Genomic DNA, 25,004 nt, shown 5'->3' with positions numbered 1-25,004 from the left:
GATTAGTTTACATTAGCATCATGTTGAGCGCAGACACTGTGGGCTGAAGGGCCTGTTCCTGTGGTCTCCTGATCCATTTAGTTTAGTTTAGTTTAGTTTAGAGATACAGCGTGGAAACAAGCACATCGGCCCACCGGGTCCGCGCCGACCAGCGATCCGTGCACATTAACGCTATCCTGCACACACCAGGGACGTTTTACAATTATACCAAGGCAATTAACCTTAAATAAATCTGTATGCCTTTGGAGGGTGGGAGAAAAAAGATAGAAAGTAAGGTAATTACAAGAGGGAACTGAAGGTAGAAAACAGCGGAAGTGAACAGCCGACATTTGCCGTGGAGATTTAAAGATCCAAAATATCGGGAATTATCGCGTTTGCTCGCTGAATTTCATCAAAAGTAAGGCATTATTAACTTACTTTTGATGAAATTCAGCGAGCAAACGCGATAATTCCCGATATTTTGTCGGCTGTTCACTTCCGCTGTTTTCTACCTTCAGTTCCCTCTTGTAATTACCTTACTTTCTATCTTTTTTTTTGCCTGAAAATTTAGGTCGCTGTGCTTCACGGTCACCCCGACTAGCACAGAAAATTTCAGCTCAAAAATCGGCCGTTTTCCATGTTTTTAACGGGTGGGAAAGTGCGTGTTTCCCCATTCACTAACATGTACCGATGTGACATATGTCCTCCAGTTAAAATTTTCGGTCACGTGAGGGGGGATCTACGCTCATTTGACCTTTGGTGAAATCACCCTATAGAATCAGCTAAATGTGAAGAACTAACGTTTTGTCGACTTGTGTGCAGTGATTGAGTTAGATGACGGAACATTACTGCTTCCCCTCTGTAGGCCGCAAGAGAGGAGTTACAATGTAATCCTTACAGAGAGCTAGGCAGGAGTGGACCGTTCCTTTTCATTCTGCATCTACCATGAATTTCTGAAAGCAGTGGCGGTATCTTTAAAACTCCAGGCTGACATTACACCTGGAAGATATGAGACTCCTCCTTGCAGGCAAATCAGACCACTTCCAAAAGACATGGTCTGCATCTATCGACTTACTACAAGTACTAGGTGCAACAGTACTTTAAAAAAGAAATGGTGTCAGGATCTGGTGAGGGAGGGATGAAAAATACGAAGTCCCGTTTTCATAATAGAGTTGTTTCTTTTTCTTTCTTTCTTTTCTATGGCCTATTTCTTAACTTTTTCCCCTAACTCTTTGTTTAATGGGTTTTTCTATTCGATCACCTTTTACACTAACACGACTCGCTCTCATGTTCTTTACTTTCTTTATTTCTATCTCTCTTTAAAGCTTAAAAAATGAAGGGGTACAATAAATGTAATACGATATACGTGGCTTGTACTACTGTAATCTACTGTACTTCTAATCAATAAAATTATTTTTTTTTAAACTCCAGGCTGCTAGTCTACATATGATGGGATGCGTTGCTATCATGGATTAAACTGCTACAGTTCATTGCAAACTGATCAGCTCATCGTTAGGTCACATCTCATGAATACAAGGAAGACATTTTGTAAAATCCATTAGCTCAGAGTTACTGAAGACAGCAGACTTACTATGATGGCTATTGCTAGTTATATTGGATAAAATGTATACACTGCTAGTTATACTAATAACTATAATATCCATACTATAATATTGACAGTAAAACACTCCTCACTCTTGGCTCTCCATATTATCAACCTTTAAAACTGACAAAACAAATATATTAGAAGTGTTCCAGACACAAAAAGCTGTAGTTACTCAGCGGGACAGGCAGCATCTCTTGGGAAATGGAGTAGGTGATGTCTCAGCTGGAGGCACTTCTTCATAGAAACATAGAAAATAGGTACAGGAGTAGGCCATTCGGCCCTTCGAGCCTGCACCGCCATTCTCTATGATCATGGCTGATCATTCAAAATCAGTGCCCCGTTCCTCCTTTCTCCCCATATCCCTTGATTCCGTTAGCCCTATGAACTGTATCTAACTCTTGCTTGAAAACATCCAGTGAATTGGCCTCCACTGCCTTCCGTGGCAGAGAATTCCACAGATTCACAACTCTCTGGGTGAAAAAGTTTTTCCTCATCTCAGTCCTCAATGGTTCCCTTATTCGTAAACTGTGGCCCCTGGTTCTGGACTCGCACAACATGGGGGACCATTTTTCCTGCATCTAGGCAGTCCAATCCTTTAAGAATTTTATGTTTTTATAAGATCCCCTCTAATCCTTCTAAATTCCTGTGAATACAAGCCCAGTCGATCCATTCAGACTCGGGGTGGGGGGGGGAGTCAATGGGAAATATAGATGGTAGACAAAAATGCTGGCGAAACTCAGCGGGTGAGGCAGCATCTATGGAGCGAAGGGAAAAGGCAACGTTTCGGGTCGAGACCCTTCTTCAAGCTGATGTGGGGGTGGGGGGGAGCAGGAAGAAGAGAGGAAGAGGCAGAGACAGTGGGCCGTGGGAGAGCTGAGAAGGGGAGGGGAAAGAGGGAGAAAGCAGGGACTACCTGAAATATATAGATGGTACTTAGGACAAATGAATGAAAGATATGCAGAAAGCAATGACAGACAAGGAAATATGATGAAATGATCATGAATATAAAGATGTAAATGAACTATTCCTGTATCAAATGTTTAGCCCTGAAGCATTTAAATATATTCCAGTGTCTTTGAACACCTCATTGCCATTTACTCTGTAGTTTGAATCAGGAACTCATTTAGTGTATTTTTTTTAAAGATTGGAAACGTTACAGTTTTCTTTGCTGATTGGATTTGCATTTGAGCTTCTCCATACAATTCAGCCGGTCTTCTGCCCCAACTCTCTCCCCACTCACCTGTGATGTTTCATTATCTGACTGGAGTTTAGAAGGATGAGGGGGGGGAGATCTTACAAAAACATATACAATTATAAAAGGACAGGACAAGCTAGATGCAGGAAAAATGTTCCCAATGTTGGGCGAGTCCAGAACCAGGGGCCACAGTCTTAGAATAAAGGGGAGGCCATTTAAGACTGAGGTGAGAAAAAACCTTTTCACCCAGAGAGTTGTAAATTTGTGGAATTCCCTGCCACAGTGGAGGCCAAATCACTGGATGGATTTAAGAGAGAGTTAGATAGAGCTCTCGGGGCTAGTGGAGTCAAGGGATATGTGGAGAAGGCAGGCACGGGTCATTGATTGGGGACGATCAGCCATGATCACAATGAATGGCCGTGCTGGCTCGAAGGGCCGAATGGCCTCCTCCTGCACCTATTTGATATGTTTCTAATGAGCTAATTTGTAATGGTTACTCATCTGTACAAACACAGGTATCATACAACTCTGATACTCTGGAAGATCTTATTGTGTAGACACAAAATCCTGGAGTAACTCAGTGGGATAGGTAGAATTTCTGGAGACGGAACGGGTGACATTTCGGGTCGAGACCCTTCTTCAAACTGAGAGTCAGGAGTGAGGGAGACACAGAGATATGTTTAGTTTAGTTTAATTTAGTGTATTGCCACATGTACCGAGATACAGTGAAAAGGTTTTGTTGCGTGCTATCCAATCAGCAGAAAGACAATACATAGTTACAATCAACCCATTTACAGTGTATTGATACATGATAAGCGAATCACGTTTAGTGCAAGGTAAAGCCAGCAAAGTCCGATCAAGGCTCACCAATGAGGTAGATAGTAGTTCAGCACTTGCTCCCTGGTTGTGGTAGGATGGTTCAGTTGCCTGATAACAGCTGGGAAGAAACTGTCCGTGAATCTGGAGGTGTGCGTTTTCACACTTCTGTACCTTTTGCCTGATGGGAGAGGGGAGAAGAGGGAGTGGCCGGGGTGCGACTGGTCCTTGGTGATGCTGCTGGCCTTGCCGAGGCAGCGTGAGGTGTAGATGGAGTCAATGGAAGGGAGGTTGGTTTGTGTGATGGTCTGGGCTGCGTCACTGTGCCACCGCCTGAACAGTCACCGAGTTTGTGTCACTCAGGCAAACGTACAAAAAACAAGTGTAAAACAGGATCAGGTTTCTAATGTCTCATTCACAATGTCAGTTCACTTCTCTCAAAGTTCTTTGTTGTTCCAACTCACGTCTCCTCACAATCGGTGGCCTCATTTGTTTTACATCTCGCGATGACATTGTATTATTTATACCAGTCACCTCCTGGTCACCTCCTGAGCTAGATTATAGTGGTTCACCTTGAATGTTGACAGCCTGGTTGCTAACGGCGCTGGGAGCTGGAGACTATTTTCCTCACCACAGTGCGGGCATCACCTTCAGACCATTCTGCTCTCTAATGGCTGCCTGTTTCGGAGTTGTTTCTGTCACAAAAATACCTGGTGTGTAGGAAGGAACTGGAGATGCTGGTTTACACCGAAGATAGACACAAAATGGTGGGGTAACTCAGCGGGCCAGCCAGCATCTCTGGAGAGAAGGAATGGGTGATGTTTCGGTTCAAGTCCGAAGAAGGGTCTCGACCCGAAATGTCACCTATTCCTTTTCTTCAGAGATGCTACCTGACGTGCTTATTTACTCCAGCATTTTGTGTCTATCAGGATAATATCTGGTTCAGAAGACTTGCTTATCGCCAGACCATCTACCGTATCTAAATAAGACCTAATGATTGGGTTGAACTGACTCTTTAGATAAAGATATGGAATGGTAAGGTGCAAGGTGTGAAAACGAGAGATCAAAGGGGAAGAATTTCAAGGAAAATGGGACATGGTCTGGCAGTATTCAGGAGTTGCAATTTAATTCAACTTTCTGTTGTGAAAGGAAATATTTAGACATTTATCCAGAGAGCAGCTGTTAATGTCCTCCTCTATACTAAATGCAGAGATCAGCACTCCATAATAAGAGTTGTTAAGAATCTCGGTGCCTTGTCATAGAATGATAGAGTGATACAGGGTGGAAGCAGGCCCTTCGGCCCAACTTGCCCACACCGGCCAACATGTCCCAGTTACACTAGTCCGACCCGCCCGTGTTTGGTCCACATCCCTCCAAACCTGTCCTATCCATGTACCTGTCTATGAAGGAACTGCAGATGCTGGTTTAAACCGAAGATAGATACAAAATGCTGGAGTAACTGTTATTTGTTTTTAAATCTCTGAATGGGCTCGCCCCGCCTTACCTCTCTGAGCTGCTCCACCCATACGCTCCTGCCCGGTCCCTCAGGTCAGCTGGTCAGCTGCTCCTGGAGGTACCGAGGTTTAGTCGGAGGCTCAGAGGGGATAGAGCCTTCTCTGTTGCTGCTCCGGCACTCTGGAACACCCTGCCGTTGCACATCAGACAGGCCCCCTCACTGTCCATCTTCAAATCCAGTGTTAAAACACATTTGTACTCCCTGGCTTTTGACCATGCCTGAGGCTTTGCTTCTGTTTGTGGTGTTTTTGATGTTTCTTTATTTTACATGTCTTTTCCTACTATTTCTTTTGATTGTTATTTTTGGTGTGTATTAACTTTTTTGTCAATGATTAGTGATGTACAGCACTTTGTTGCAGCTATGTTTGTTTTTAAAGTGCTCTATAAATAAAATTATTGTTATTATTATTATTATTATTATTATCTCTTGAGAGAGGGTAGACAAAAATGCTGGAGAAACTCAGCGGGTGAGGCAGCATCTATGGAGCGAAGGAATAGGTGACGTTTGGGGTTGAGACTCTTCTTCAGACTGATCAATGGTCTGGAGAGAGGGAATGGGTGAGACCCTTCTTCAGACCTGTCTAACTGGTTCTTAAACGTTTGGATAGTCCCTGCCTCAACTACCCCCTCTTGCAGCTCGTTCCATACACCCACCACCCTTTGTGTGTGAACAAGTTACCTCCCAGATTCCTATTAAATCTTTTCCCCTCCACCTTAAACCTATGTCCTCTGGTCCTCGATTCACCTACTCTGAGCAAGAGACTCTGTGCATCTATTCCCCTCATGTTTGTCGTGGATAATAGCGTGTGGGTCACCAGATGTGACCCAGGGGAGGTTTGGAAAGGAATTGTTGTTGAGCATGTTTTCCGAGCGCATTACTTTCGTTCAGTGATTACTGTGGTTAAGGATTTTTTTTTAAACCAGACAGGGTGTTTTCCCAAAGTGTCCCTGCCTCAAACATTGTTGTCAGAGCTGGAAAGATGGGGAAATGCTAAATGCATTTTGTGAAATCTTTCTGACACCCAGAAACAATTCTAAAAACCTCCACGTGAAGAGATCAGCACCAGCCTCGTAGCAAACCGCTTGGCTCCTTTGAGTGCTTCAAGTGTAGTCTGTATTGTTGTTACATGCATAGGTTTTCCCCATGGGCGGGAAGGAACTGCTAATAATGCCCCTGTCCCACTTAAGGAAACCTGAACAGAAACCTCTGGAGACTTTGCGCCCCACCCAAGGTTTCCGTGCGGTTCCCGGAGGTTTTTGTCAGTCTCCCTACCCGCTTCCACTACCTGCAACCTCCGGCAACCACCTTGCAACCTCCGGGAACCGCACGGAAACCTTGGGTGGGGCGCAAAGTCTTCAGAGGTTTCCGTTCAGGTTTCCTAAGTGGGACAGGGGCATTACGCTGAGGATAAGCACCAAAATGTTGGGAGTAACTCAATGGGACAGGCAGCATATCTGGGGAGAAGGAATGGCTGGCATTTCGGGGGGGTTCGGCCACTTCAGACCCCCCCCCCCCCCGCCCCATCCCTCTCAAATAGACATTGGATTTTATTTGTCCTATTCATCCAATGTATTTAATTCTAACTATCCTTTGTAAAGGGCATTGAGTTCGTTATATTCTCAGAACACAACAGGGTAAATCCATCTAATGTTAGTTGCACACAAAATGCTAAAAGTATCTCAGCAGGTCAGGCAGTTATCTCTGGAGAGAAGGAATGGGAGACGTTAGAGTCGAGACCCCTTCTTCAGACTGAGAGTCGGGGGGGGGGGGGGGAGGGAAAACTAGAGATACCATAAGGTACACAGCAAAAAATGAATGGTGGGTGTGAAACTGTCTGCAGTTCCTTCCTACACATACTAGATGCCCCCCTCTGAGAAGATGGGTTTTTATAAAGGACAAAGACATATTCTAAACGTACTACAAGCCTCTGGATACAAACCCAACACAACACCAGAAGGTCTTTCTGAGATCTCTAGAAAAGCACAGACAGATTTTAAACGCACTTTAAGACAGGAATCACAAGGACTCCATCGATCAGTACATCATACCGGGCACCATTTGTAGACTTTGGAGGCGAGGCAACTCTGATCGAGGGTAGACAAAAATGCTGGAGAAACTCAGCGGGTGCAGCAGCATCTGTGGAGCGAAGGAAATAGGCAACGTGAAACGTTGCCTATTTCCTTCGCTCCATAGATGCTGCTGCACCCGCTGAGTTTCTCCAGCATTTTTGTCCACCTTCGATTTTCCAGCATCTGCAGTTCCTTCTTTAAAACTCTGATTGAGGAGTCACCAAGCAGGGGCTATTGGATGTTTGAGGCGACAGTAATTAAACATCCAACGAACTGCGATAGGATTTTCCCCGGAGCCTGTGCCTGCCACAGTTTGCAAAGTCCCAGCCAGCCACTATGCGCCCAGTCTATGTTACGAGGAGGAGAGAATGTACCTTACTTGGGTAAACTTTAACACCCAATAACTGCACTCGCATCACCACGGCAACAATCTCTAGTGGTTGGCAGAGGGGAGCAGCTTTAACAGCACAATTAGACAAGATTAAAACAAATCTTCAATAAAGGACAAAATAAACATTTCAGTACCTGTTAGCATGAAGTTGTTGGGCGTCGAGGCTGCAGCTTGGTTCCTGTCTCAAATGTTCCTGTCTCAAATGTTCCTGTCTCAGCTCAGGAAATCTGTCAATTGTGTTTCTTTTTTTTTTAATCTTCCCGATGATTTTCTTAATCCATTCAGGTCCAAGTCCAGATGATAGACAGAGCGGAACCAGACGGGGCAGCCCTTAAAGATGGGCTCAGCCGTCACCGTGAGTTGGTGGTGTTAGCTGGTTGCAAAGCTGACATACATCAGAGCAGTGCTGGCAGGAACGCTGTGATCACAGCTCAGACTAGAGAGAGCAGGCAGCTAGCTCCACCGTTTGTTCTGGATTCCGGGTTTCCCTCGTTTCAAAAGCCAACAAACAGCCCGCTCTATTTTTTTTTCTCGTCCAAAAAAGTGCTGTTGTGTTGAAGTCTAGCTTTTTCCCCCCTTGCCGGGCAATCTGACACTTCACAGCAGCGACACACCTGACTCTGATCTTCTTGGCTGTATATGTGTGTGTGTGTGAGTGAGTGAGTGTTCCTCTCTCTTCGTCGTCTCGTCCGCTTATGTTACTCTTCACTGAGAGCAGCTCTTTCCTTTAGATAAATACATTCAAATGAAAGACATCCAAAACCTGCAGGCGGTAGCATAAATGCACCCAGAGCTGGCTGGGAATGGGAGGTGAAGTCACAAAAGATTCCTCATGCAGCTGCTAAGATTTCAAAGAGTCTGCTGGCTGGCGCTGCGTGATCAGTTCAGCTTTGCTTACAGCTTCTCTCCCCACCCTCCCCCTCCTCTCTCTCCCCCCCCCCCCCCCTCTCTCCCTCTCTCCCTCTTTCCCTCTCACTCCCCCTCTCTCTCACACACACTCCCTCTCCTTGTCTTCTTCTCCCTCTCTCTCTCTCCTTCTTTCTCTCTCTCTCTCTCACTCTCTCTCTCTCACTCTCTCCCTCTCTCTCTCTCTCTCTCTCTCTCCCTCTCTCTCTCTCTCCCTCTCTCTCTCTCTCTCTCTCTCTCTCTCTCTCTCTCTCTCTCTCTCTCTCCTCTCTCCCTCTCTCCCCCCTCTCCCCCCCCCCTCTCTCTCTCTCTCTCTCCCCCCCCCCCCCCCCCCCTTTCCTTTCTCTCTTCTCACACACACACAATACAATCTTCCTCCCCGGTTGGAAGGAAGGGTTGGGTCGGCAACACTGTGTGTGTGTTTCCGACGGCAAGAAAGGGCATCCCAACTGACGAAGCAGCCGCTGCAAGTGTGCAGCTTTTCACTTTGAAATATTCAAAGAAAGCATTGCTTCCATTTAGCCTTGCAACGCCCAGAATTTTACTTTGAGAATGAGAATTCAGGTCTGCTCCAGTACTGACTTTTAATTGTCTACTGCTATTTCCCCTTAGCTTGCCAATGGAAGAAAAACATTGTCCATACATTGCATATGTCCAACTGAGATTTCAACGCGACTTAAATGTATGTATTGTACATATGATGCCAATGACATATGATGCCAATGTACATATGATGCCAATGTACATATTATGCAGATGTACATATTATTCTTCATCGTCAGGTCTGCCTGAAAAGGGCTTTTAAAAAATGTCTTTGTTTTATGAGCATCTTGCAGGCAAAAGCCTAATCCAAGAGATCAGCAAAGATTCCATTAAGCTGATTACATTCAAGCTAGTTATTGAAATATATTTTATGATTTATGCTGCATGAATATCGGTCATGCTAGGCTTCCGTCAGCGAATTACGAATTACTGCAAGTGGGAATCCCATCTCGTCGTCTTGCTGTCAAAGGCGTTCACAGCTTGAAATCCACTGAGCTCTGAGGTTAATGGCAATTTAAATAACCACCGTTTGGTTTTCCCTTACATGTAAGATCAGCTGGCAGGTAGGAAGGAATATTGAACTAGGGTGTAACCATGTGCAGTGAGGAACTGCAGATGCTGGTTTTACACTGAAGATAGACCCAGAATGGTGGAGTAACTCAGCGGGACAGGCAGCATCTCTGGGGAGAAGGAATAAGGGTGACGTTTCTGGTCGAGACTCTTCTTCAGACTGAGAGTAGGGTGAGGGGCAGAGAGAGAGAGATGGAAGCGTTTGAGAAAGACCTGCAGATGCTGGAAAAATCGAAGGCAGACAAAAATCCTGGAGAAAGAAACTCAACGGGCGAGGCAGCATCTCTGGGGAAAAGGAACAGGTGACGTTTCGGGTCGAGACCCTTCTTCAGACAGAATAAATGAGTGTGTAAACGCACACCACCAGATTCAGGGACAGTTTCTTCCCAGCTGTTATCAGGCAACTGAACCATCCCACCACAACCAGAGAGCAGTCCTGATCTACCACCTACCTCATTGGTGACCCAGTCCCTTGGACTATCTTTAATTGGATTAGAGTGGACTTTATCTTGCACTAAACATTATTCCCTTTGTCCTGTATCTGTACACTGTGGACGGCTCGATTGTAATCATGCATAGTCTTTTCTCTGACTGGATAGCACTGGATAAAAAGCTTTTCATCATACATCTGTACACATGACGATAAACTAAACTAAACTATAACACAATGATTAAAACAGAACCAGTTATCAGTGAAAGGCCTAAATAGAGTGGATGTGGAGAGGATGTTTCTACTAGTGGGAGAGTCCAGGACCAGGGAGCCTCACAATTAAAGGACGTTCCTTTAGGAATGAAATGAGGAAGAATTTCTCTGAGGAAAAAATCAGTGGGTGGTGAATCTGTGGAATTCATTGCCACAGACGGCTGTGGAGGCCGTCAGTGGATATTTTTCAGGCAGAGATAGATAGATTCTTGATTAGTGCGGGTGTCAGGGGCTATGGGGAGAAGGCAGGAGAATGGGGTTGAGAGGGGAAGATAGATCAGCCAGGATTTAATGCGGGGTAGACTGGATGGGCCGAATGGCCTAATTCTGCTCCTACCACTTATGACCTTATGAGTATTGTCCAAGTGAATGTTGACAGTTTGTGGTTTACGATGGGAATTGTGATTCATAGAAACATAGAAATAGAAATTAGGTGTAGGAGTAGGCCATTCGGCCCTTCAAGCCTGCACCGCCATTCAATATGATCATGGCTGATCATCCAACTCAGTATCCCGTACCTGCCTTCTCTCCATACCCCCTGATCCCCTTAGCCACAAGGGCCACATCTAACTCCCTCTTAAATATAGCCAATGAACTGGCCTCAACTATCCTCGTTGGCAGAGAGTTCCAGAGATTCACCACTCTCTGTGTGAGACAGTGAGACAGGGAAGGTGGTGAGGGCCATGGGGAATTGGCTTGGAAGCAAAGTTCATGTGTGTGTGTGTGTGTGTCGCTGCTGTGGGTGCCACTAATCATGGCCTGCCCCCGACCATCCACATTGTTCAGCAAATGGTTCCTGAACGGACCGAGGATGGAGAATGGCCAAACATTCCTCAGATTCCTCGCATATTCCAGGCATTCCGTGCAATCCAATCCAAACATGGATATTTTTTTTTTGCAAGATAAATTCATTCTCTTTCAGTCCAGGCCACCTCTGGAATTTGGAGCCGTGCTTTCCAGCTCACCACGCTCCAGTCCTTCTTTGTTCAATCCAGCCCACTTGGAGGCCAGTGCATCTCATCGATGAACAGCGGTAGAGATGCTGCATTACAGCACTTGCTGGTCCACAGTTGCCGGTTCGATCCCGACTAAGGGTGCTATCTGTACGGAGTTTGCACGTTCTCCCAATGGCCTTTCAAGGATACTTTCTGGATACTTTCAAGAGAGAACTAGATAGGGCTCTTAAAGATAGCAGAGTCAGGGGATATAGGGAGAAGGTAAGTACTGATTCGGGATGATCAGCCATGATCACATTGAATGGTGGTGCTGGATCGAAGGGCCAAATGGCCTACTCCTGCACCTATTGTCTATTGTCTTAGGTCTGTTAACCTCCAGAACCTTCAGTGGCAAAGAATTCTACAGATTCACCACCCTCTGATGAAAGAAATTCCTCCTCCTTCCTAAAGGAACGTCCTTTAATTCTGAGGCGATGACGTCTAGTTTGCTACAAGGTTGTCTACTGTCTTTTGACCTGCGTGGGTTTTCTCCGAGATCTACGGTTTGCTCCCACAGTAGATTAATTGGCTTGGGTTTGTATATTAGTGTAAGTGCAAGTTGCCCCTAGTGTGTGTCGGCCTGTGTTGATGCGCGGGGATCGCTGGTCGGCGCGGACTCGGTGGGGAGAAGGGTCTGTTTCCGCGCTGTATCTCTAAACTAAATTAAACTAAACTACTGCCTGACCCTCTGAGTTACTCCAGCATTTTGTGTCTACCTTTGATTCATCGCCAAAATTGATTTTAGTAAAGCATCAGGCAGGGTGGAAAATGGGCAACAGATCTGATTATGCAGTTCCCAGGTGGATCGGGTTAGGATATTTCCATTAGTATTGTTCTGGGCTCAAAGATATCCGGTGAAATTGAAATGAGGCTCCTCTGCAAAAAGGTCAATACTTGTCACCGGGGACGATGCATGGTTAATGTAAAGCTATGTAACGTGGCTTAACCTCAAAGATGCCACACAGAACATCTGCAACTGCACACATACTTTGTACCCACTTCCTGAAGACATTAAGCCTTTGTTTGTCGCTGCTTTGAATGCATCAGGAGTCATTTGAACAAAAGGAGATGGCGGCTGGATATTTATCTGCGCAACTCGGCTCCACAGTTTTGTTTAGTTTAGAGATACAGCGCGGATGGAGGCCCTTCGGCCCATCGAGTCCGCGCTGACCGACGATCTCTGTACACCATAGGGTGATTTCACGAAAGGTCACAGGAGCGTAGATCCGCACCCACGTGATCGAAAATCTGAAGTGGAGGACATGCTATACATCCGGTACATGTTAGTGAATGGGAAAACACGCACTTTCCCACCCGTTAAAAACATTGAAAACGGCCAGTTATTGAGCTGCAATTTACTGTGCCAGTCGGGGTGACCGTGAGGCACAGCTACCTAGATTTACAGTCCAAAAAAAAGATAGAAACTAAGGTAAATTAAAGAGGGAGCTGAAGGTGCCAATCCAGCGGAAGTGAACAGCGGACATTTGCCGTGGAGATTTAAAGGTCCAAAATATCGGGAATTATCGTGTTTGCTCGCTGAATTTCATCAAAAGTAAGTTAATAATGCCTTACTTTTGATGAAATGCAGCGAGCAAACGTGATAATTCCCAATATTTTGGATCTTTAAATCTCCACGGAAAATGTCTGCTAAGCACTTCCGCTATTTTTCCACCTTCAGTTCCCTCTTGTAATTACCTTACTTTCTATCTTTTTTTGCCTGAAAATTTAGGTCGTTGTGCTTCACGGGTCACCCCGACTAGCACAGAAAATTTCAGCTCAAATATCGGCCATTTTCCATGTTTTTAACGGGTGTGAAAGTGCGTGTTTCCCCATTCACTAACATGTACCGGAAGTGACATATGTCCTCCAGTTAAATAAGAGGGGGGATCTACGCTCATTTGACCTTTGGTGAAATCACCCTATACACAAACGCTATCCTGCACAAACTCGGGGCAATTTACAATCTTTTACTGAAGCCAATTAACCTACAAACCTGCGCGTCTTTGGAGTGTGGGAGGAAAACCGGGGCAGCCGGAGAAAGCCCACTCGGTCACGGGGAGAACGTGCAAACTCCGTACAGACAGCACCCGTGGTCAAGATCTGGCGGCAACTCTACCGCTGCGCCACCGTGCCGATTGGTTTAGATTATATTCCGTTCAGTGAACAAAAGACTAAATCGCTGTGCAATACTTATTTTAGATCCTTGGAATGATGAATGCTGGTGATTTAAAGAGTAATTTAAACCGTTAAAATTAAAAAAAAAAACCTGAATTGAATGATACTGCTAATCGAGTATCATGTCCAACACTTCGAACAGATGTTTCTGTTTTGTAAATAAATTCATCCATCTGCTAGTTTTAAAATCCCATCGTACGTCTGCACTTCAGGCAATGTGACAGCACTGTGCGCATATAGATCGGCCATGATTGCTTCTCTCCAGAGATGCTGCCTGTCCCGCTGAGTTACTCCACCTTCTTGTGTCTATCTTCGGCCATGATTGAATGGCGGAGTAGACTTGATGGGCCGAATGGCCTAATTATGCTCCTATCACTTGTGGACTTATCAACCTATAACACTGACGAGCATTGTTTCCACATTAATAGTTTTATTTTCAATTAGCAACACAATTATTGAGCATCATATAATCTAATTTGAGGGCAATTCCTGCACTGTACAGTTCTATGTTCTATGAGATAGAATGAGGGACTTGGATTATCTGCAGGCTGATAAGAGTTGGTCTTGACATCACAGTTAGCACAGACATCAATCAACCTTTATTTGTCATCTTGCAAGCAACAGTTGTACAGTGCAAAATGAAAAGACGTTTCCCAGGGAATACCGGAGCATCGCACATGAAATTTAAAACATTTCACACATAATAACACTAAAAAAAATCCAGTCCCTGATGGAACAGTATAAATAAATAGTTAAAAGCAGGTAAAACAACAACGTTAAAATACAGTAAAACCAATCATAAAAATGTCCGGGGCAGCTGATTTGAGTGGCCAGTGCCAGTTATTAAAGTGTCCGTGCCAAGCCTCAGAATCAGGAGACTGTGAGTACAGAGTGACTGTTTAGCAGCCTCACAGCCTGTGGTAGGAAGCTGTTTAGCAGTCTTGTAGTCCGGGCTTTGATGCTTCGATATCTCTTGCCTGATGGCAGGAGATCCAGGTGTATGTGGAGGGGGTGCAGTTTGTCCTTAGCAATTCTCTGAGCTTTTTTCAGACAGCGGCTCTGGAACAGTTCTTGTACCGAGGGTAGGGAGATGCCAATGATCCTCTCTGCTCCCCTCACTACCCTCTGCAGAGCCTTCCTGTCCGAGCAGTTGCAGGTGGAGTACCACGTATTTATGCAGTACGTGAGTACAGACTCCACCGTACCCCTGTAGAAAGTCCTGAGGATGTTGGTGGGGAGTGAGGCCTGTTTTAGTTTCCTCAGGAAGTGCAGTCGCTGATGGGCCCGTTTGACGGTCCCAGTGGTGTTCCTGGACCAGGTGAGGCTGTCTGTAATTTGCACACCGAGGAACTTTATGCTCTCCACTCTCTCCACTGCAGTGCCACTGATGTTGAGGGGTGTATGCTTTGGCTGCGCCCTCCTGAAGTCGACAACCATCTCCTTCGTTTTGTCGACATTTAATTCTAGATTATTTTTGCCGCACCAGTCCACTAGTTGTTTTACATTGCGGAGCGAAGGGCCTTTTCCTGTACTGTACTGTCTTCTGACTCCCTATTCATGGGCAGTCACGGTGGCACAGTGGTAGAGTTGCTGCCTTACAGCAAAATACAGCGCCAGAGACGGTTCGATCCCGACTACGGGCACTGTCTGTACGGAGTTTGCACGTTCTCCCCGTGACCTGCGTGGGTTTTCTCTGAGATCTTCGGTTTCCTCCCACACTCCAAAGACGTACAGGTTTGTAGGTTAATTGGCTTGATAAAAAAAAATGTTAAATTGTCCAAATTGGCGATATGCAGAGTACTGCCCTGCCGACTGCAATAATTCAGAAGGTTCAGAAGGTGTTCTCCCCTCTCTCATCAGGCCAGAAGATACAGAAGTGTGAAAACGCACACCTCCAGATTCAGGGATAGTTACCTCCCAGCTGTTATCAGGCAACTGAACCATCCCACCGCAGCCAGAGAGCAGCCCTGACCTACCATCTACCTCATAGGAGACCCTCGGACTATCTTTAATCAGACTTTACTGGACTTAATCTTGCACTGAGCGTTATTCCCTTTATTCCCTATAAATAAGAGGGAGTTAGATGTGGCCCTTGTGTCTAAAGGGATCAGGGGGTATGGAGAGAAGGCAGGTACAGGATACTGAGTTGGATGATCAGCCATGATCATATTGAATGGCGGTGCAGGCTCGAAGGGCCGAATAGCCTACTCCTGCACCTATTTTCTATGTTTCTATGTTTCTATCATGTATCTGTACACTGTGGACGGCTCGATTGTTGTCTTTCCACTGACTGGATAGCACGCAACAAAAAGCTTTTTCACTGTACCTCGGTAGGCCTGGCAATTTAAGCTAAACTAATCAACTAATCAACCATTCTTCCTATTATGGAATGTGGCATCACTGCCTCCAACTGCGGAGAGACGAGGAGCCATATTCAGTGGAAGTCACAGCTTTTACAGCGCTCACTAACATCAGCAGGTGTTTTAGAAAATATGATCATGTATCCTGGCTGTAAGCAAACACTTATAAGGTTAAAAGGCATTCAAGAGTCAAGAGTGCTTCATTGCCATGTATCCCAGACAGAACAATGATATTCCTACTTGCAGCAGCACAACAGAATATGTAAACATAGTACACTGTAAACAATATAATAAATGAGAAAAATGGTTCAGTGTGTGTACATATGCCCAAATACTCACATATACACGTATAAACACATACACACATGTATATGTATACTGTCTGAAGAAGGGTCTCGATCCGAAACATCATGCATTCCTCTTCCCCAGAGATGCTGCCTGTCCCGCTGAGTTACTCCAGCATTTTGTGTCTACCATGTATATACATATATATATATATATATGCATATACATGGTAGACACAAAATGCTATTAAACACGACAACCTCATATAAGCTCTGAACTTCAATAGACTATTATTGTACTATTATTGTTTGTTTGTTTTTTACGTCTATTTATGTGTGGGTGTATATATATATATATATATATATATATATATATATATATACATACGGCAGACACAAAATGCTGGAGTAGCTCAGCGGGACAGGCAACATCTCTGGATAGAAGGAATGGGTGATGTTTCGGGTCGAGACCCTTCTTCAGAAGTTTAAACCAGCATCTGCAGTTTCTTCCTACTATATATATATATTTCTTCTATCCAGAGATGTTGCCTGTCCCGCTGAGTTACTCCAGCATTTTGTGTCTGCCGTACGTATATATATATATATATATATATATATATATATATATACACCCACACATAAGTAGATATAAAAAACAAACAAACAATAAATAGTACAATAATAGCTATAATAGTCTATGTAGTTCAGAGCTTATATCAGGTTGTAGTGTTTAATAGCCTGATGGCTGTAAGGAAGAAGCTGTTCCTGAACCTGGATGTTACAGTTTTCAGGCTCCTGTACCTTTTTCCCGATGGCAGGGGTGAAACGAGTGCGTGGCTAGGATGGTGTGGGTCTCTGTTGATGCTGGCTGCCTTTTTGAGGCAGACTCCTGTAGATCCCTTCGATGGTGGGGAGGTCAGAGCCGGTGACGGACTGGCCAGTGGTCACAACTTTCTGCAGTCTTCTTTGCTCCTGGGCGTTCGAGTTGCCGAACCAGGCCGCGATGCAACCAGTCAGTACGCTCTCCACTGTACTATAGACAATAGACAATAGGTGCAGAAGTTGGCCATTTTGCCCTTCGAGCCATTCAATGTGATCATGGCTGATCATGCACAATCAGTACCCCGTTCCTGCCTTCTCCCCATATCCGCTGCAGGGACCGAGATGCAGCATATCTGTTTAAAAAAAAAAGCAATCTAAGCAAGGATGTGATCGATTGCATCAAGTTCAAGTTCAAGTTCAAGCTCCATTTATTATCCCATGCACCAATTGGTACATGAGAACAGTGTGCCGTTTAAAAGGCCATTTTTTTTGTCATTTTCATTAGTCTCCATGGTGAAGATACTTCATGTTCAGAACTTCAAACGCTTCCTGATTGGTTTCGGAACGAATTAGGTGCAAATAGAGGCTTCATTTCATACGAGGCTGTCAAATGGATTGCTTCATTCAGAGAAGGGAGGAGAATGTGTCAGTGCAAGGCAGGGGTTTTATCTATTTGCATTTGAATAGTAAGATATAAGCAAAGGCACAAGGGGAACATTTCATTGGTCTAAGATGTTCAGGAAATAGAACGTACTTGGAGTTAAGAGGTAATATCCATGCAAGAGATCTATCCATGCACTGTATACGTGTATTTATACTTATGCATTTTTAATATGTATGTCATGTTTCATACTTTGGCAATATAACCATGTATTTTATCATGCCAATAAAGTTTTTTAAATTGAAATTGAAATAAAATTGAAAATTGAAATGAATAAAAGACAAAGAAGAACCACAATGAAGAAACAAGGAACTGCAGATGCTGGTTTACAAAAAAAGAGAAACAAAGTGCTGGAGTAACTCAGAGGGTCAGGCAACATCTCTAGAGGTCATGGACGGGTGATGTTTCGGGTCAGGACCTTTCTTCGGACTGATTTTGTGGGGGGTGGGGTGGGAGAGGGGTTTTTAGTTTTAGAGATACAGTGCGGAAACGGGCCCTTCGGCTGAAGATCTCAGGGAAAACCCACGCAGGTCACGGGGAGAAGGTACAAACTCCGTACAGTTGCGGTGGAACCTGGGTCTCTGCGGCTGTAAGGCAGTAAGTAGCTCTGCCCCTGTGCCACCGAGCTGCCCGTGAAGCCAGAGGAAAGCAGAATATGGGTGGAGGAAGAGGGGGAGCGGATAAATAGCTGTGTCGATGAAAGTCTGGAAGCATGTGTTGGAAAGAACTGCAGAAGCTGGTTTAAATCGAAGGTAGACACAAAATGCTGGAGTAACTCAGCGGGACAGGCAGCATCTCTGATGCTGCCTGTCCCGCTGAGTTACTCCAGCATTTTGTGTCTACTAAAGTCTAAGAAGCAATTGGGGGAACTATTCAGGAGTATATATACAAAGATAATAATGGCTTTGATGTTGATCTGGACCAGCCACATCAGATTGGCAGTGGTTTGGAGAGTGAGTTCACTAAATGCAATCAAAGCAGTTCACTGGAGCGTTGTGTCACGGAACTAACTGAGGTGAGTCTATTTTAGATCTTGTCTTGTCTTTAAAAGGGGCATGCTTAGTTGATTAGTAAACACACAGCAAGAAATCCTCAAGGGAAAGATAATATCTATCATAAGATGATAGAATTTAAATTTTTTTCTTTGCTGATCGTATGTTGGGAACTGGAGATATGGAGATATTTTGCAAATTCTCAGCAAATTCAGTTTAGTTCCGACTAAACAGGCTCTGCGGCCTACTGTGTCCGAGCCGACCAATGATCCCCTTACACTAACACTATCCTACACACTGCTCGGGACCATTTACAATTTTACCAAGCCAATTAACCTATAAACCTGTACCCAATATAATGACCAGGGCAAAATATACCTGAAGCAATTAAAGGAAAGTATACATAAAAATGCTGGAGCAACTCAGTGAGGACAGGCAGCATCTCTGGTGGGGAGGAATGGGTAACGTTTCGGGTCGAGACCCTTCTTCAGACCAAAGACCCTACAGCGAGCAAGATAGTCCACTCGATGAAAAAGACGTAGTTCGGTCATGGGCAGATTCATGGGTAATTTCCGGCCCCATTTCAGTAACCGGCTTCCGTCTCCGTACCAAAGATCCCGTAGGATACTAGTGCGGAGACGGAAGCCGGTTACGGAAACATCCTCGTCAAAATAAAAGTTATTTGGTAAAAATCTTCTCCTCATTTTCAGAATTTAAATTTATTAACACAAATTGTTCCCCCGCAACGTTGATTACACTGCGAGTCGGGTCGGGTCGGGTCGGGTCGGGTTACGGAAATGGATGAAAAAAAGGCCCACGTTCCGCTCCGTTGCGTACTACACGTCAGCCCATTGTATTTAGCAGGAGTGGTCATATCTTGCTCCGCTATAGGATCTTTCCTTCAGACTGGTTAGGGATAAGGGAACATGAGAGATATATTGTTCTTTATCTCATTTCCTACATCTCCCGAGATATAGAACAATGAGATAAAGAACAATGAATGAAAGGTATGCAAAAAAAGTCATGATGTTAAAGGAAACAGGCCATTGTTAGCTGTTTGTGGGTGAAAATGAGAAGCTGGTGCGACTTGGTTGGGGGAGGGATAGAGAGAGAGAGGGAATGCCGGGGCTACCTGAAGTGAGAGAAATCAACATTCATACCACTGAGAAAGGAATATTTTTTGTTATATTTGCTGATGTCTGACTAGTACAAAGAGGCGGGGGAATAAGTGTTGCCGATATGGGCAGGAGCTCAAAGGCCAAGCTTGACATGGTCTCCACATCTCCTGTCAGCTGTCACTGGCCACAGGCCAACAGCATCACATCTGGCAGCTCAGCCATTCCTGGTGGCATTTTGACAGCTTCAATTAACAAAGACATTGATTTGTGTTTGATTAGCACAAACTCTCTACGGATTCTTCCGCTTTGGATTCCATTGTTTTTGTCCGTAGCGCGTATTAATTAACGGGTTCCACATTAATAAACATGCCCCTTGCCCTGACACTGGTTATGTCCTCATCTTACCGGAAAGATGAAGATTTCCCAAGAACCAGGGAATTAATACTATTGTTATATATATTACGTATTATATTGTAATCAATTCTAAACACCAAATGCTGGGGTGACTCAGCGGGACAGGCGGCATCTCTGGGGAGGAGGAAAGGGTGATGTCTCGGGCCGAGACCCTTCCTCAGACACGTTTCATTTCTAATCACGGAAGTAAATGCGAGTTCTCTTCACGGTGAGTGCTGGTCAGTTGTTCCATGAGGTGCGAGTGCTTCCATGGTTGTACAAAGGGCCCAGTTCTGTGGAGCTGCAGAAAAACATCAAACCTGCAGGATTACAAATAGGGAACATGCTGGGAATGCTCAGCTTGTCCGACAGCATTTGTGGAGAAGGGAAAGGTCAGTGACCACTCATTACAACATTACAAATAAGCTCCAAACTACATAGACGCATTAGTATTGTTCCAAACTACATAGTGTGTGTGTGTGTGTATGTGTGTGTGTGTGTGTGTGTGTGTGTGTGTGTGTGTGTCTGTGTCTGTGTATGTGTGTGTGTGTGTGTGTGTGTGTGTGTGTGTTGTGTGTGTGTGTGTGTGTGTGTGTGTGTGTGCATCTATATCTAGTATACAGTATGTAAAAATCACAGAGTTTCAGTGTGTGGTTTTGGCGGACCAACGAATCAAAGGCCGAATCTGACACCACAAATAAACACACACACACACACACACACACACAGAGTTTTAATAGTATATAGATATATACATATATATATGCAGCAAGAGAACAGATATGTAAACATAGTACTCTGTCTTCTTGCGTTTGAGGCAGCAGAGGTTATGTAACGGCCTGTAGCACAGGTCAATGTACCGTTGTTGAGGGGGCGTGAGGTCTACCCCTCCACCAGGGGGGCGGACAACAGCGCAGTCGAAAATGCCGTGCTGCTGCTGCGCTGTTTGCTGGTCTGCTCCACACGCGCAGGCTGCTGATGAACGCAGCCCCCCCAGCGATGCATGTTTGGCGTTGAACCGGCCGACCCCTGTACGGAGCCGGGTCAGGGCGACCCACTCTTTGCGGGGGGGGGGGGGGGGGGGGGGGGGGGGGGCAGGTCTGTGCCAGGTGGGGCTGTGGTGTTCCGTGCAACAGTGAATTGCGGAGGTGGCGAAGTCTGATCTCCATGCTCCTAGAAGAAGAAGAAGAAGAGAAGTACTCTGTAAACACCATAATAACAAAAAAACATGCATATATATTTATACATACACACACACACGCATGCATGCAGACACTCATTTATACATAGTATTTTCTGTTGTTAGTTATGGTGCTTATAGCGTACTATGTTTACACATTCTGTTGTGCTGCTACAAGTAAGAATTTAACTGTTCCGTTTCGGGACATACGACGATAAAACACTTGACCCTTGTCCGCCGTTCACCTTGCGATAGCGGTCCGTAGGAGTTGACCCTTCATTGCCAGCGAAGTCTCCCCTTCACTCCGACATTTTCCAATCTCCTGGAAATAGGAAAGTGCGGAAATCCAGATTCAGCCTGTCCGATATGTTGCCGCTCACAATCTGCATCCTCCTAATTCCATCGTTGCCCCTCTCAGTCCCTGAATCACTCTTCTCATTTATCAAAAAGACCAGCGTCTTCTCCAGCTGCCCTCGATTCTCTCGATTCTAATATATAATTTCCAAAACAAACCTCTCTGTCTTTTGATGTCTCTTTCCTCTTTCAAGATGGTCTTTAAGATGGATCTCTCTACTTTGATATCCTCACTTGTGTTTTGATGTCAAGAATTGTTTGATAATATTCCTATGAAGCCCTTTGGGTTTTTTCCGCTCTGTCGATGGTATTATTTGATCTTGACGTTGATGGTACTATTGACCATGCTTCTGTGGATTTGGCATACATGGTGTCTCTCTCTGATCTAGGCTTCAGGTTTACCACTGATCAACAGTTGTTGGAACATCTTTCCGAGAACATTTTATTGTCGGGCAAAATGAAGACCAAACATTCACTCACACAACACGGGACTCGGTTTAAAACAATTCTGCTGTAATGGTGAGACTGCATCTGGAGTATTGTGTGCAGTTTTGGCCTCCTAGTTTGAGGAAGGACATCCTTGCTATTGAGGCAGTGCAGCGTAGGTTCACGAGGTTAATCCCCGGGATAGCGGGACTGTCGTATGAGGAAAGATTGGAAAGAGGGGGCTTGTGTTCACTAGAGGTCAAGGGCAGCATGGTGGTGCAGTGGGTAGTGTCGCTGCCTTTACATCGCTTGCAGCGCTGGAGACCCAGGTTCGATCCTGACTACAGGTGCTGTCAGTACGGAGTTGTGTACGCTCTCCCCGTGACCTGCGTGGATTTTCTCCGAAACCTTCGGTTTCCTCCCACACACTCAAAAGACGTATAGGTTTGTAGGTTAATTGGCTTGGTGTAAATGTAAATTGTCCCCAGTGAGTGTAGGATAGCGTTAATGTGCGGGGATCGCTGGTCGGCGCGGACCCCAGTGGGCCGAAGGGCCTGTTTCCGCGCTGTATCACTAAAAATCTTTTTTAAATGAAGCTGCCTGACTGGGTCTGCAGTTGACCCTGAGAGAACATACACGGAGCAAACTCAAATACAAATGAAATGCTGCAGACTCTGAAAATCTGAAATAAATTTGAAAGTGCTGGAAATTTTCAGTAATGGTGGAAATGGAAAACGAGTTAACATTTCAGATCAACCAACTTTTTTGGTGCATGACTGTATCTCCACCAGTTTGCGCTTGCACATGGCAGAAATTGGAGGGAGACCTCAACACAGATCTGTTGTTGACTTTCCGACTGAACACAGAGGTCTCTCTCCATTCTGGCGCTGTTTAGTTTAGTTTATTGCATTGCCACAGTGAAAAGCTTTTGTGGCGTGCTAACCAGTCAGTGGAAAGACAATCGATTCATCCACAGTGCACAGATGTGTCAGAAAGGAAATGTTTAAGAAAGAACTGCAGACGCTGGAAAAATCGAAGGTAGACAAAAAAGCTGGAGAAACTCAGCGGGTGAGGCAGCATCGATGGAGCGAAGGAAATAGGCACATTTCGGGTCGAGACCCTTCTTCATTGGGAAGATTGGGGAGGGGAGAGATTGGTGAGGGGGGGCAATCAGGGAGGGGGGGCAATTGGGGAGGGGCATCTCTGGAGAAAAGGAATAGGTGACGTTTTGTGTCAAGACCCTTCTTCAGACTGAGAGTCAGGGGAATGGGAACTGAGAGACACAGAAGGTTCATCGGACGAATGAATGTAAGGTATGCAAAAAGCAACGATGGTCAAGGAAAGGTGGAGCCCACAATGGTCCATTGTTGGATGCGGGGATGGTGAGAACGAGTTGTACGGACCTTGCCAGAAGCACGAACCATATGGATGATTGGTGGTCTTTGCTTTCGTTCGACTGGAGAAGGCTCGCGGTGATCTGACTGAGGGCAAAGATAGAGTAGACAATGGGAAACATTTACCCAGGGGGCTTGCGTGTAAGCTAACGGATGGGAGATGTAAAGGGAATTTAGAAGGGACTAGACCAAGTGCAGACCCGTTGGGTCTGCTCCCCCAATGCAGACGTTCCCTACCCATAGCCCCCACGGGAGACGTGGTCCAACTCAAGCCGTTCAGGACTCAGTAGTGCGGCTGTTTTTTAAATGGCGTCTTTGAGGCGAGATGCGGGCGCCAGCAGTCGTTATGGTCGCTGGCCAGCAGGAGGCGACAAAATGAGTGAGTGGGGGAGGGGAGAAGGATTTTATTAAAAATGTGTACATAAACACGACAAAATTTAATCAGGAGTGGATACTTGGAATGAAAAGTGAAATCTCTACCGAAATGGAAAATATCTGGGCGTTTGTGGGTCTGGTGTTGGCATAACAATGAATCAAAGGCTGGCACCCACAGGCTGGCAACCACAAGTCAGGCAGAAACACAGCCAGCCAGCAGCCACAGAGTTTTAATATTATATGGATATATAGATATGAGGAAGTATCCTTTCACCCAGAGGATGGTTGAAACTTGGAACTTGAGGGGGTGGAGGAGGCAGGGTGGGGAATCTGTGGGATTCATTGACACAGGCGGCTGTGGATGCCAAATCAATGGATATTTTTAAGGTGGAGAATGACAGATTCTTGATTAGTCCGGGTGTCGGGGGGGGTTATGGGGAGAGTGCAGGAGAATGGGGTTAGGAGGGAGGGATAGATCAGCCATGATTGAATTGCAGAGTACACGTGATGGGCCGAATGGCTTAATTCTGTTCCTATCACATGAACATATGAACTTGAATCATTTACACTACATTTGGAAAATATTAGGCTTGTCTTCGTGGAAAAAGCAGATCAATTTCTTAAGACATGGTTCCCTTTTACTGAATTTCTGCAACAATCGAATGGTTAAACACAAATTGAAACCCGATGCCAGGGATAGATGGGGTGGGGGGGGGGGGGGGGAGGTATATCACCATCTTCTCTTTTCTTATTTATTTTCTTTTTCGGAAGTTTGGGGGTCTTTTTCTTATTTTCTCTTTCTTCATTCTCTTCTTTTCTCTCTTTTTTTTCATCTTTTTTTAATTATATTTTTTTACTTAGGTTCTAGCGTTATAAATTAAGCTATACAATGATTGTATAACTGTTATGTCGAGACCCTTCTCCCTGTACAATTGCTTCTAATAAAATTAATTCCAAAATTATTTTTTTTTAAAACTTGTATCATTTAAAGGAATATTAAAATAAACACTGGACACTATGTCGTAGAAGATTATGGGAAGAGGGTGGAAAATGGGATTAGAATAGGTTTGTATTTGCTGGCGGAAGCACCTTTTACTTTACTCGATGATCTACAATCCAACTTTCAAGGAAAACTGGGCCATTATTAGGGCAGAGTGAAAGCAGGTTTATACTGCCAATAA

At 45.0% G+C, this 25,004-nt stretch overlaps 1 protein-coding gene across 2 annotated transcripts in view; it reads right to left on the bottom strand.

Moving 5' to 3' along the window:
* Positions 1 to 7,781, bottom strand: part of LOC129706165 (protein shisa-like-1) — a 94,882-nt gene extending 87,101 nt beyond the window's left edge. For both annotated transcript variants that reach the window (XM_055650207.1, XM_055650206.1), the window contains exon 1: positions 7,707 to 7,781. The gene's annotated coding sequence lies outside the window, so the exon portion shown is untranslated. The remainder of the gene's footprint in view (positions 1 to 7,706) is intronic.
* Positions 7,782 to 25,004: the final 17,223 nt, after the last annotated feature.

This window comes from Leucoraja erinacea, chromosome 19 (assembly GCF_028641065.1).
Source record: "Leucoraja erinacea ecotype New England chromosome 19, Leri_hhj_1, whole genome shotgun sequence".
Taxonomy (NCBI): domain Eukaryota; kingdom Metazoa; phylum Chordata; class Chondrichthyes; order Rajiformes; family Rajidae; genus Leucoraja; species Leucoraja erinaceus.
This window is presented reverse-complemented; position numbering and strand designations above follow the sequence as displayed.